General features: G+C 42.6%; 1 protein-coding gene across 3 annotated transcripts in view; it reads right to left on the bottom strand.

The window, feature by feature from the left end:
• Window positions 1-7,289, bottom strand: part of CHAMP1 (chromosome alignment maintaining phosphoprotein 1) — a 13,443-nt gene extending 6,154 nt beyond the window's left edge. Inside the window, exons 1-2 of one of the 3 annotated variants that reach the window (XM_017864456.1) lie at window positions 6,987-7,289; window positions 1,586-1,706 (exon numbers count right to left, since the gene is read on the bottom strand). The gene's annotated coding sequence lies outside the window, so the exon portion shown is untranslated. The remainder of the gene's footprint in view (window positions 1-1,585; window positions 1,707-6,986) is intronic. The other 2 variants (XM_017864457.1, XM_017864458.1) reach the window with 2 other exon arrangements.
• Between the last annotated feature and the right edge of the window lie 7,643 nt (window positions 7,290-14,932).

Genomic DNA, 14,932 nt, shown 5'->3' with positions numbered 1-14,932 from the left:
TCGTGTGTCCTGGAAGAAATGTCCTAGGCATATACAACACACATGCTTTACATAAATGGGATATTAAACATATTATCTGGCAACTTACTCTCATTTAGAATTTATCTCTAAGACATTTTTACTTATGGAGTAAGCACTGACTTTCCTTGTACTTATCGTTGCATGTGAGGCTATTTCTGCAGGGAGAATTCCTAGAAATGGATTACTTAGCCATTTGTGTTTACAATTGATACATTTTACCAAACTCTCAAAAACTTATATTACTGCATAACAACAGTGTATATATGACAGACAATTTCCTATAAATTCCTAATCCTTGCTACAACCTAGGTGAAAGCCAGTATTTCACTACTGTGTTAATGTGCTTCTCTTAATGAGAAATACTGAACACTTTCCCTTATTGATGGTAATATTTACGGCTTCTCAAAGAATGGTACAGATTAGAAACTCAGGCTCTCCCTTTATTAATTACAAAACCATTAATTTAAAAAAATGTATAGGCCAGGGGCAGTGGCTCACACCTGTAATCTCAGCACTTGGGAGGCTGGGTGGGTGGATCACAAGGTCGGGAGATCAAGACCATCGTGGCCAACATGGTGAAACCCTGTCTCTACTAAAAATACAAAAATTAGCTAGGCATGGTGGTGTGTGCCTGTAGTCCCAGCTACTTGGGAGGCTGAGGAAGGAGAATCACTTGAACCAGGGAGTTGGAGGTTGCAGTGAACTGAGATTATGCCACTGCACTCCAGCCTGGTGACAGAGCAAGACTGCGTCTCAAAAAAAAAAAAAGTATAATATTTCTAACTTTGATAACTTGTTTTTAAAGATGTTCTCACTGACAATACTGTTTCCTAACACTTTTATCCATGGTATATCATTTGCCTTCTTTATTTTTTGGTCTAAAGCTAAAAAGGTGACAGGTATTTGAGGAAATAAATACTTTTCTTCGGAAACTATTTACTCTTTCTGCATTGCCCAGCGGCTATTCTGTATTTTAGAATATTGTTTTTAGGACTAGGACTGTAAAAAAAGAAAAATAAATAATTCAGTACTGAAGAAAAATCTCTAAAAATGATCTTTAACTTACAAACGTAATTGAATACATGTAGAAATAATGGGTTAACCATCCGTCTCAGAGCCCATTGTTAAATAAAACTAGAAGACTTTAAGAGAAACTGGAGGATAAGTCTCAATAATCCCATGCAGCTATAACTGGCAATAATGAACAGCCAAGCTAACATTAAAGAGCACTATATTACATATTGTAATTACAACAGAGACTAAGAGCTCAGGTGTGCTGGGTTTGAGTCAGACTCACCTACCATTCCCCATCCCTCCCAGCCAACCCACTTCTTCCCGCTGCCTACCATCAGCTCTTCAGGCCAATCTCATACTTAAATCTAAAAAGAATGCTACAGAATTCACTTCTCATATCCCAAATTATGTATATCTAGTGCACATCACACGTTATATCCATAAGGGCGTGTATACTTTTAAAGATTTTCCTCAAGAACTCCAAGTATTTTTTTTTTTATTTTCTCCTCCTAAAATATTCTCCCAAGCACGCTTTCCCTACTAGACTTACCTGCTGTATTACTAGACACCTTAAAATTGGTCTTCAAAAGGCAGGCATTCTACATGGCTTTTGACTAAACCACAGCAAACAGCCTATAGTAGAAGAAGAAGAACAAGACAAGAAGTTGAACCTGGAAAAAAAAACAAAAAACAAAAGTGATCAAAACTGTATCTGTGATCGTGTGTGTCCCCTGTAATGGAATTCTGTGTATTTCTCTCATCATCCTGCCCTAACAGTGAGAGGAGTCCAATCCACTAAGCCTGAACACTTACTTTTTTTTTTTTGAGACAGAGTCTCGGCCTGTCCAGCCCAGGCTGGAGTCGAGTGGCACGATCTCGGCTCACTGCAAGCTCCGCCTCCCGGGTTCACACCATTCTCCTGCCTCAGCCTCCCGAGCAGATGGGACGACAGGTGCCCACCACCACACCCAGCAAATTTTTTTGAATCTTTATTAGAAACGAGGTTTCACTGTGTTAGCCAAGCCAGGATGGTCTCAATCTCCTGACCTCGTGATCCACCTGCCTCGGCCTCCCGAAGCGCTGGGATTACAGGCGTGAGCCACTGTACAGGCCTGAACACTTTTATGAAATGACACCAAAGACTACAGTAGACACCACTCCTGACACCATCCTTGTCTACTTTCTCTTTAATAATCACTATGGAATTATGCCCATGTGTGTAATCATATCCCTCTCAAACCCACAACCTAACTTCACTTCTCTGATAAGCACTCAGAAGACTGCTGGTGTGACTACTGATGCTGACAACGGCTGACTTTTGTCAGTTGTCGATATTACACAGCAGAGTGACAAACTGACAGGCAGTGGAGGAAGCTCTGGGAGGAGGACGGCAGCGTCCTGACACCAAGGAAGAACACATGGGCCTGCTTCAGCGATTGCTCTGCCCTCTTCTCTTCCTGCATGCATTTCAAAGATAAAGCATCATGGTGTAGATGAGTCTGCTGACAAGAACAGAATGTGATAAACTGGCTGTGCACAAGCTGCACAACAGCGCACACTGTGCTTCTCATTAGCTCCAGCACATTCATCTACCCCTTCTCTATCCCCCACCCCGTCACTGCTTTAATTCCGACATCTGAACTTCCTGCCACTAGTCTCCCCTTCTTCCAGCTACCAACCCTGTCTTCCAAACAGAAGCCTAATGTGACCTGCCTGTTCACATTTCCTCCAAGTCAACTAAGACACCTACACTACACGATTTGAATACGGTATATAAAGCTCTTCACAGTCTGGCCCATGACCAGACTGTGTTCTCAAAATACTGGCCCACATGTAATTCCCTGACTATTCCAGCATCTGGGCCTTTGTATAAACTATTTCCTCTCCTTTACACTCCCTGTCTTGCCTGGCCATCAGGCAAATTCCTTCATCCTTCAGGCAGGACGGCTTTTTAACTCAGCTGTCTCCCTGTAAACACAGAGGATTGGTTCCAGGACTGCTCCCATATGCCAAAATCCACACATACTCAGGTCCTACAGTCAGCCTTGTGGAATCCCCATATATGAAAAATCTGCCCTCCACATAAATGTCTCACATTCTGTAAATGCTGTCTTTTTTTATTGGCATTTGGTTGAAGTTCAAACCTCTGTTATTCATGTGTCAACTGCACTGGCCAATTTTCCACTCCCTCTCAATCTTCCTAGAAGCCCCAGCTGTATATGTCACCCTCTGGCACTACAGCCTGATACCAACAACAGGTTGCCAGCTCCTGGAGAGGAGGGACTATCCATTTATTCACCTCTGGAACCGCTGCACATCCCTGGCACACAGCATGTGCTCTGTTCAATCCTAACATTCTCTCAATCTTTGACTCACAGGATTTTAAAACTAGAGGAAAATCTAAGCTACCATCTAGTCTCAAAGTCATAGGATTTGGGGACAGGAGAAGACCTCAGGGATCATCTATTTTAAAACTTCAATTAATAGTTAAGGAAACTCAAGCTTGACATTAAACAGCTTGCCCAAGTCAGACAAATGATCAGTATCTGATGAGAGAATCAAGTTCTGTGCAGGTTTTTTCTACATATACACAAACTAATACAGTGGAATTCAGTAGCTCTTTTAAAGCCTGTACAACAGGCCAAAATAAACAAGATGAAACAAACACTTAGAATCCACATATCAGGTGCATAAATACAGGACTATAGAGACTATATCCCATATTCTGCATGGGCAGAATACACCATATCAGTAGATCACTGTCCCCAGCTCTGGGCAGGAAGGACACTTTAAGAGAGTCTCTAAGAAACTAGAGAACATTTAAAAAAAAAAAAAAAAAAAAAAAAAAAAAAAAAAAAAAAAAAAAAACAACCAGGATGGCGGATGGCCCTTTAAAAAAAAAAAAAAGTCATTTATGAATACAGACATTTAACTTCAAAAGGGTAAGAATTATAGATAATATATGAGCTATCCTAGAAGTGATAATCAGAAGCTAGCAGGAAAAGAATTGTGGCTCAACACAGTTTACAAACTACTCTATTATGAACTAGAATGAGTTCCTTTGTTAGGTAGGAGTACTCCATAATTAGAAGCTGACGATCAGGCCGGGTGTGGTGGCTCACACCTGTAATCCCAGCACTCTGGGAGGCTGAGGCAGGTGGATCCCTTGAGCTCAGGGATTCAAGAACACCCTGGGCAACATGGCGAAACCCCGTCTCTACAAAACGTACAAAAATTAGCTGGGTGCAGCAGAATGCACCTATAGTCCCAGCTACTTGGGAGGCTGAGGCAAGAGAAACCGCTTGAGCCTAAGAGGCAGGGGTTGCAGTGAACCAAGACTGCACCATTACACTCCAGCCTAGATGACACAGCGAGACCCTGTCTCAAAAAAGAAAACCAAAAAACCAACCAAAAAGAAAACACTGATGATCAGCATAGGACTAGAAGGATCTTCAGAGGGCTTGAGTTCGACCTCTTCATTTCATAACTGAAAAGACTGATGCTGAGGGAAAGAAGTGACCTGTCCAAGATCACAACACTGAGGTCAGAGGGAACAGTTGGTTTATTCTGGTTTTCTCAGTTCTGGTCTCTTTCCCACAGTAGCAGAACGACCCACAAAGGTGTTACAGAACTGAGTCCCAGAATTCAGCTTTTAGGCAAAGCCTAGAGAGCTGGGCATCCTTCCAGCTTTAGGTTCTAGCAAAATTTCTTCCTAAATTTAAGAACTCCTAACCCTAACTAAAATTAACTCAGAATTGTCCAGATTAACAAAATTTCTTTTGTCTTTGAGACAGATTACGCCTTGTCTCTAAAAATCCCAAATTCTAATCATTGGTGCTCTGCCAGTCTGTCACCCAGTATTCTCCAATGCAATGTTATGCCATATGGTGTATCATACCTATTTCCCATTTCCCATTCTGTTTCTTCTTTGAAGTCTAACACCACTGATCATCTTTTAAAACACATCTGATGCATAGCTTTTTTTTTTTTTTTTTTTTTGAGACGGAGTCTCGCTCTGTCGCCCAGGCTGAAGTGCAGTGGCTGGATCTCAGCTCACTGCAAGCTCCGCCTCCCAGGTTCACGCCATTCTCCTGTCTCAGCCTCCCGAGAAGCTGGGACTACAGGCGCCCGCCACCTCGCCCGGGTAGTTTTTTGTATTTTTTAGTAGAGACGGGGTTTCACCGTGTTAGCCAGGATGGTCTCGATCTCCTGACCTCGTGATCTGCCCATTTCGGCCTCCCAAAGTGCTGGGATTACAGGCGTGAGCCACAGCGCCCCACCAAGGAATCACTTTTCATGATGTGCAGTTCTACGGGTTCAACAAATGCATAGCATCATGTATCCACTACTAGTAATTTCACTGCTTAACATCTCCCTGTGCTCCCGACAACCACTCATCTTTTTACTGTCTCCGTCATTTTGCTTTTTCATGTGTATTTTTTCAAGAGTGGTAAAATAGAACAAAAAACTTGCCATTTAGGCCAGGCGTGGTGGTTCATGCATGTAATTTCAGCACTTTGGGAGGCCGAGGCGGGTGGATCACCTGAGGCTGGGAGTTCGAGACCAGACTGACCAACACAGAGAAAACCCCATCTCTACTAAAAACACAGAATTAGCCAGGCATGGTGGCGGGTGCCTGTAATTTCAGCACTTTGGGAGGCTGAGGCAGAAGAATCCCTTGAACCCAGGAGGCGGAGGTTGCAGTGAGCCAAGGTCAGGCCATTGCACTCCAGCCTGGGCAACAAAACCGAAACTCCGTCTCAAAAAATCAAAAACGAAAATAACTTGCCATTTAATCATTTTTAAAAGCACAATTTGGTTAGTTTAGTACTAAAACGTTGTGCAAACATCACCACCATCCACTTCCAGAACTTCTTCACCACAAACAGAAACTCTGTACCCATGAAACAGTAACTCTCTCTCCACTTTCAGTGCTGGTAATCTCAATTATGCCTGAGGGGGAATCACACAGTATGTCTTTTTTGTGTCCTATTTCACTCAACATAATGTGTTCAATGCGCTCGTTTATATTGTAGCGTGTATCAGAATTTCATTCCTTTCCAAAGATGAACTAAAGATGTCCATTATATGCACATACCACAGCTTGTCTTTCATTCACGTTGATAGACATCTGGATTTTGAATAATGCTGCAGTGAACAATTGTGAACAAATATCTGAGTCCCTACTGTCATTTTTTGGGGGTATAAACCTAGAACTGAGAAACGACTATCAATTTCCATAGCTGCTGCACCACCCTACATTCCCACCAGCAATGCACCCGAGCTTCAATTTCTCCACATCCCCAACACTCATAATTTCCCATTTTTTGTTACTAGCCATCCCAACTGGTGTGAAGTGGTATCTCATTGTGGTTTTCATTTGCATTTTCGTAACGGCTAGTGATGCTGAGCATCACTGCACGTGCTTATTAGTCATTTGTCTATCTTCTCTGGAGAAATACGCTATTCAAATTCCTTGCCCGTTCTTGAACTGGTTGCTTTTTGTTGGTCAGCTGCATCTTTTCTTGTATTGTAGACATTAACCCGTTATCAGGTTTATGATTTACAAAGGTCCTCTCCCATTTTGGAGGCTGTATAGCGGATTTTAAAACAGTAATAATGACAGAAAAGGAGACAGTCTAGAGCTAAAACGGAAAGAATGGCTTTCGTGTGGTGCTGCCCCCAACTTCCCAACGGTTTCAAACGCAACGTTTCCAGCCTTGGCCGCGACTGACACCGGGCCTCCCCGCTCCCTGCACAAAGACGCACTCCCGCCCCGGCCTCTGGGGGCGGGCCCTTCCCGCGGGCCGTGTGGGAGGCGAGGCAGCGCAGGCCCCCTTCACTCGGACCCGCGGCTTCCCGGGACCGGCCCCGCCAGGTCGGCGGCAGACACGGGGCTCAGAGATGCAGGCCCCAACCACGCCCCTCCCCCGCTCGCTCTCGCTCCTCACCGGTCCGGCCGCGGGCGGCGTCCAGTGGGCGAAGAACCGCGCGGAGGGCCCGGCTCGCGGTAGCTGGCGGCTCCGCCAGGCCCTGCAGCGCAGCGGCCTCCCGAATGGCGACTGGACGCAAGAGCCGGGATCCGGGTGCGCGAGCGTGCGCGCTCCCGCGGGACGGGCGGGGGCTGACGGGAAGCAAGTTTGGCGCCGCGCGCCCTCCCGCGCGGGCCAATCAGATCGCGGATCGCGTGGCGCGGCTGTGCCAAAAGCGCGTGGGCAAAACTAGCGGCTCGCGCGGGCCTTCGGAAGGGCTGCGCGCCAGCCCCGCCCCGGAAGTGCCGCACGTGCCCACTCCGCCTGCGCTTCCCGCGCGCGCCCGGGCGCTGGCTCCGGGAGGGTTCGGCCGCGTCTGGCTTGTGGCCTCCCGCCAGGCCCTTGGAACGGCCCCGGCCTGCCGCCGCCGTGCGGCTGTCTCTTCCTTTTCTTGCTTTTTTGATTGTTGTGTGAATGAATTTATTAGGAAAAGAAGAGCTGGACCTGCCCAATACATTCTCAGGGATATTACTGGCGTGATACCTGTGACAAAAATACAAGACAAAGTTGTTGGATGACAGTAAATATTCCTTTTTTCATCACCCCGCCTCCACTGAAGGTCCCCATTCCCGGAAGTTATCTTCTTCGTGTTTTGTTTTCAGTTTTATGAATGTTACTACCACAATTCTAATTAAAATGCACGCACCTCCAATGCTGATGCTATCAGTCTGCATGCTTTGAAAGACTGAAATTAGCTCACACTGCTCTCTACCTTTGTACCCTTAAGTTTTGCTTGTTGCGAATTTCTTTTGTGTGTGTGTGGTAAAAATAAACTATAGAATGGCCGGGCACGGTGGCTCACACTTGTAATCCCATCACTTTGAGAGGCCGAGGCAGGTGAATCATCTGCGGTCAGGAGTTCCAGACCAGCCTGTCCAACCTGGTGAAACCTCATCTCTACTAAAAGTACAGGATTAGCCAGGCGTGGTGGCGGGCGCCTGTAACCCCAGCTACTCGGGAGGCTGAGGCAGGAGAATCCCATAGAACCTGGGAGACGGAGGTTACAGCGAGATCGCGCCACTGCACTCCAGCCTGGGCGACAGAGTGAGACTCTGTCTCAAAAAAATAATTAAATAAAAATAAAATCCGTAGAATTTACCGTCTTAACTATCTTTATGTGTACATTCGTGGTAGTAAGTATATTCATAACACCACCATCCATGCCTATAACTCTTTCATCTTGAAACACAAACTGTATGCAGTACATGTTAACTCCCGGTTCCCCTCCACCTTCTACTTCCTGGCAGTCACCATCCTACTTCCTGTGTCTCTGAGTTTGACCACTCATGAAAGTGGAATCATACAGTATTTGTCTTGCGACTGACTTATTTTACTTAGCAGAACATTCTCAAGGTTCATCCATGTTGTAGCACATTGTGGAATTTCCTTCCTTTTTAACACTGAATACTATCCCATTGTATGGATATGCCACATTTTGCTTATCCACTCACCTGTTGATGGACACTTGGCCTGCTTACCTATTCAAGATATTGTGAATAATGCTTTGACATTTTCAAAGAACCAATTTTTGGTTTCATTGATACTCTCTATCGTTTTCTATTTTCTATTTCATTTATCTTGGCTTTAATCTTTATTATTTCCTTCCTTTTGCCAGCTTTGGATTTAGTCTTTCTTTTTATAGTTCATTAAGTTGTAAAGTTAGGTTGTTAATTTGTGATTTTCTTAGTTTTTGATGTATTTGTAGCTATAAACTCCCGCTTTAGCATTGCTTTTGCTGCATCACAAAAGTTGCTATACTGTGTTTACATTTTCAATCATCTCTTGGTATTTTCTAATTTTCCTTGTGATTTCTTTTTTTGATCTATTGTTCTTTTTTCTGAGTGTCTTGTTTATATTTTCAAAATTTTGATTTTCCCATCATACTTTTTTTTTTTTTTTGAGATGGAATCTCACTCTGTCACCCAGGCTGGAGTGCAGTGGTGTGATCTTGGCTCACTGCAACGTCCACTTCCCAGGTTCAAGCGACTCTCCCACCTCAGCCTCCCAAGTAGCTGAGACTACAGGCATGCACCACCACACCCAGCTAATTTTTGCATTTTTAGTAGACACGGGGTTTCACCATGTTGGCCAGGCTGGTCTCAAACTCCTGACCTCAAGTTATCTGCCCATCTCAGCCTCCAAAGTGCTGGGATTACAAGCGTGAGCCACCATATCCAGCCCCATCATACTTTTGTTAAGCATTTCTAACTTCCTCCATTGTGGTCTGAGATGACACATTGCATGATATTTATCTTTTTAAATCTACCAAGACTTAATTTGTGGTCTAACATATGATGTATTCTGGAAAATGTTCCATGTGCTCTTAAAAATGTGTATGCTGCTATTGTTGGATAAGTGTTCTACGTCTTTCAGATCTAGTTGGTTTATTGTGTTAAGTTCTCACCTCTAATTTCTTACTTCTCTCTCTCTACTTGTTCTGATAACTGAGAGGGTGATACTGACATTTATTATTGTAAAACTGTCTTTCGCCTTTCAGTTCTATCATTTTATGCTTCATATAGTTTTATGGTCTGCCATTAGGTACGTAAATGTTTATAATCATACGTTCTTCCTACATTGAAACTGTTATTGATATATAACTTTGTTTTTTTTTTTTTTTTTTTTGGGAGACAGAGTCTCGCTCTGTCACCCAGGCTGGAGTGCAGTGGCGTGATCTTGGCTCACTGCAAGCTCTGCCTCCCAGTTCAAGTGATTCTCCTGCCTCAGCCTCCTGAGTAGCTGGGACTACAGGCACGTGCCACCATGCCTGGCTAATTTTGTATTTTAGTAGAAATGGGGTTTCACCATGTTGGCCAGGCTGGTCTCGAACTCCTGACCTCGTGATCTGCCCACCTCTGCCTCCCAAAGTGCTGGGATTACAGGTGTGAGCCACCGCGCCCACGCCCTGTTGTCTCTTATAACCTTTTTTAAAATCTATTTTGTCTGATATTTGTATAGCCACCCCTGCTCTCTTCTGGTTACTATTTGCGTGAAATATCTTTTCCCATCCTTTCACTTTCAATCTATTTGTCTTTGGATCTAAAGTGAATCTTCTGAAGACAGCATATAGTTAAATCATTTTTTACCCATTCTGCCAATCTCTATATTTTAGTTAGAATATTTAACCTGCTTACATTTAATTACTTTAAGGAGGGACTTCTGTCATTTTGCTATTTGTTTTCTATATGCCTGCCTGACAACTCCTATGTCCCTTATTTCTTGCAAAAAAAAAAAAAAAAGTTGATTTTTTGTTGTGAAATGTTTAAATTTCTTTATGCTGTCCTTTTAAAATATATTCTATAGCTATTTTCTTTGTGGGTACCATGGAGATTACATTTAATATCCTAAAGTTATAACACTATAACTTGGGTTTATGCAAGCTTAACTTCAATAACATACAAAAACTGTGCTCATTTAATAGCTCGTCTCCTACCCCTTTCAGTTGTTGATTTCAAAAAATTACATCTTTATACACTGTGTGCCCTAAAACAAACTAATAATTCTTTTAAATGCATTAGCCTCTTAAATTATGTAGAAAACAAAATGTGGAGTTATAAACCAAGGTTACAATAATACTAGCTTTCATAATTGCCCATGTATTTACCTTTATTGAGATCTTTATTCATTTGGCTTCAAGCTACTGTCTAGTATTCATTTTACCCTGAAGGACTCTCCTGAACATTTCTTGCAGGAGAGGTCTAGTGGTAATGAACTCCCTCAACTTTTGTTTATCTGGAAAAGTCTTAATTTCTTCCCCCCCCCCCCTTTTTTTTTTTTTTGATAATTTTTTTTGTAAAGAAGATGTCGCGGTTTGTTCACCATGTTACGCCAGGATGGTCTCGATCTCCCCTGAACCTTGGATTCCGCCACCCTCGGCCTCCCACACACACACCCATACAGGCGTGAGCCACCACACCTAGCCATCTTCCCCATTTTTGAATGAAAGTTTTGCTGGATATAGGATTCTTGGTTGACTTTTTTTTTTTTCTTTTAGCACTTTGACTATATTGGCCCAATGCCTTTTGGCGTGTATAGTTGCTAATGAGAAATCCAAAGATAAGCTTATTGAGGATTGCTTGTATGTCAATCACTTCTCTTTTGCTGCTTTCAAGATTCTATCTCTGGCTTTTGAGAGTCTGAGTACGATGTCTTGGTGTGGATCTCCAGAACTTCATCTTATTTGAAGTTCTTGGAGCTTCTTGGATGCTCACATTCATGTCTTCATCAAATTAGAGAACTTTTCAACTAGTATTTTTTCAGATATTCTCTCTACCCCTTTTTCTCTCTGTTCTCCTCTGGCACTCCCACAATGCCTATGTTGGTCCACCTGATGATGTTCCGCAGGTCCTTTAAGCTCTTAGGACTAAACTCTGATCTTTTTCTTCTCTTGCCCTCTCTTCCTATCTAAGGGGCAAGGGGAGTCACGCCCCACAAGCCATAAAATTTCCTCAGAGGGGTTTTATTTAATTCTATATAAACTGGTTTACTTTTCTTTTTTTTTTTTTTTTTTTTTTTTTTTGAGATGGAGTCTCACACTGTCACCTGGGCTGGAGTGCAATGGTGCGTCTATACAGGTTTACTTTCCAACCTGACTCTGGTACAACATTACATTACAGATAAAGAAGGAAATAAAAATATTTTACCCAAAATATAGGGTTTTTTTTTTTTTTGGTCATATTTTGAAAAGGCTTGCAAAGTCATTTTTGTGCGGTAACAACTGCATCTGTGCAGACTCTCTATTAACACGACTAGATCTTTTCCCCTCCCAGGACCTCTCAATCATGAAGAGATTAACTGAGAGATTAGCACCTTTTAAGGAATAGAAAACATTTGCCATCTATTGTCTCTAAGGGTGGCCAACCATGAGGCTTCATCTACATAATAAGAACCCTAATATCCACAACCCCTTATCCTGACCCAGACACTCCTTTCTATTGATTCCAGGTCTTTAGGCAATAACTTAACTTTTTCAACCAATTGCCAATCAGAAAACCTTTGAATTCATCCATGACTTGTAAGCCCCTGTCCTGCCTTTCTTGACCAGTGTATATCCCACATACCAATGTATACCCCACAGGTATTGATTGATGTATGTCTCCCTGAAACATATAAAAACCAAGCTGTAACCCAACGACATTGGGAACATATTCTCAGTACCTCTTGAGACTGTGCCTCCAGGTCTTGGTCACTCATATTTGGTTTGGAATAAACCTCTTTAAATATTTCACGGAGCCTGACTCTTCATTGACAACTCTGTCACCTTAATCTTTTTGTGTTCCTCAGAGACAATAATTTCAATTATCCTATCTTCAAGTTCACTGATTCTTTCTTCTACCTGTTCACATTTGCCTTTGAATATCCCTCTAGTGATTTTATTTTTCATTTCAGTTATTACAATTTTCAGTTCCAGAATTTCTCTTTGGTTTCCGATCTCCTTAGTGGTATTGCTATTTTCTTCATACATCATTTTCTTGACATTCTCCACACCTCCTTTTAGTCCTTTCAGCATCTTGAAGACAGTTATGTTAAAGTCTTTCTTGAGAACACCAGCCATCAGATCTTTTTTAGGGACAGTTTGTTATTTTTTTTCCTTGGAATGGGCCACAATTTCTTTTTTGTTCATATGCCTTGTGATTTTTTGGTTGAAAACTGTTCATTTGAGGCCAGGCGTGGTGGCTCACGCTTGTAATTCCAGCACTTTGGGAGGCCGAGGTGGGCAGATCATGAGGTCAGGAGTTCAAGACCAGCCTGGCCAACACAGTGAAACCCCGTCTCTACTAAAAATACAAAAATTAGCTGGGCATAGTGGCAGGCACCTGTAATCCCAGCTATTCGGGAGGATGAGGCAGGAGAACTGCTTGAATCTGGGAGGCAGAGGTTGCAGTCAGCTGAGATCATGCCACTGCACTCCAGCCTGGGTGACAGAGCTAGACTCTGTTTAAAAAAACAAAACAAAAAACCGGTCTTTTGAATATAATAATGTGGTAACTCTGGAATCAGATTCTCCCATTCCCCAGGTTATGCTGATGTTTGTTTTTGGTTTTGCATTGTAAGCTGCCTCTGTGCCTGGGGATCGGCCTGAGGTGTAGACTTGAGGTCTCCTCAGGTCCTTTCGGAACCTGTGCCTTCCCCTGAGTATGCACTGTCACTTTCTAATAATTTTCTCCATGTATAAAGTTGTTTCTGAATGTCCTAATCTCCAATGTCTGGCTCCCAAAAGGATAAAAAGAAAACCATGACAGGGGAGAAAGGGGTTGCCAGCCCCTTAACTTCCCTGGAAGTCATTCTGGCTGGAAGAGGAGGAGCTTGTAACAATGGTGGAAGGTGCAATATAATGACTCCCCACCTCTTTATTTGCACCTCTCTGCTTGGAACCAGCAATCAGCAATCAGAGCACAGATTCCCAATATTTGGAGGACAGTGTTCTTTCTGCCCACCCTGGCTCCTGTAAGCTAGTACAAGCTGCTCCAGGAACAATAAACCTCTTTAAATATTTTACAGAGCGTCGTTTCATCAACAGCTCTGTTCACTTCAATGTTTTTCTTTCTGTTCCTCAGAGACAATAATTTCAATTGTCCTGTCTTCAAGTTCACTGCCTGTCATGGAACTAGTGGTGGGGGATGGGCAATCACTGCTGCGCTGAGAACTGAAATTGACTGTAATTCACAGCAATTTACCATCCATCACTTCCCTGGGAAGTTACAAGCCTTCAGTTCAGTAGACTCCAGAGTTTGAAAACATTTACATTAAATTCCTACTTTACCATCTTCCCAGAGTCCTCCCTACTTTCTTTCTCTCTTTTGTTTAGTCCTTTAAAGTCCACTTAGGCACAATAGGCCTAAGTGATCAGAACTGAGGTGGTGCTGCACAAGGACGAGAGTCCCTGTTGAAGATTCTCTGTGTTCCAGAATGCCAGCTAGAACCTGCTACCAGAGAACACACAGGCCCTTACCTCAAGTTCCTGCTCCACAGCGTCTGGGTTCCCGTGGGAACTCAGTGCAGGCATCTCCACTCTGTTTTCTTCTGTCATTGTTCTACATCCCTTTCATGCAAAATTTAGGATCCTGTGTTAATTTCTGTAACAATTCTGATTTCTAGGATTCAAATATCAATATCAAATATTTTAGGATTTTCTAAGTTTTGTTTTGCAGCAAAATTGATTCATTAAATTTAATAGGTTTAAAAAGTATCCACCTAGTCACAAGCTTTTAAAAATGCCAATGAAAACACTTTGTAAACTGTAATGTTACATGCAGAAATGAGAGGATCTTTTATTTTCTCTGAATAGCAAAGATGCACTGATTGAGAACTTTCTGAGATCCTGACTCTTAATATGAAACAGGTTCATTGTGGCTGCAGGACCTACTTTGAATGGCTGCTTCAGTTGTTTTTTCCTGAAGTGTCAGAATGAGTTGATGATCCCAAGCCCTATCCCAACTGAAGGCTGAACAAAACTCAAGCATAAGGCAACTCTTGGAAGCCAGAATCTAGACTCTGACGGGCCATAACTCCGGGTCTTTTTCATTGATATTTCTTCTGTAAATAGCAACGAAATAACAAAACAGCAAACACCCTCTGCTATTATTGCTGAATTAAAATCATGTTTTAAAAAAGCTATTGCAGTTATACAATATTCAATAGTTCAAGATGAATAATGCAAATAAACTCCCAATTTGGCCTTTTGAAAGGTTCCCAGTATATTGCCCTAAACTTGAAGGTAACTAAAGGAAGTAGAAATAACTCTCATAAAATCCTGTACTAAAACCAGACCCCTTCTGGACTTTCAAAATTTCCCTTAAGGATCTATTGTTTTTTTTTTTTTTTTTGAGACGGAGTCTCGCTCTGTGGCCCAGGCTGGAGTACAG

The sequence above is a fragment of the Rhinopithecus bieti genome, unplaced genomic scaffold, assembly GCF_001698545.2.
Source record: "Rhinopithecus bieti isolate Rb0 unplaced genomic scaffold, ASM169854v2 scaffold_77048, whole genome shotgun sequence".
Lineage (NCBI taxonomy): Eukaryota > Metazoa > Chordata > Mammalia > Primates > Cercopithecidae > Rhinopithecus > Rhinopithecus bieti.
Note: the sequence above shows the minus strand (reverse complement) of the source record. Positions and strands in the feature narration are given on the sequence as shown.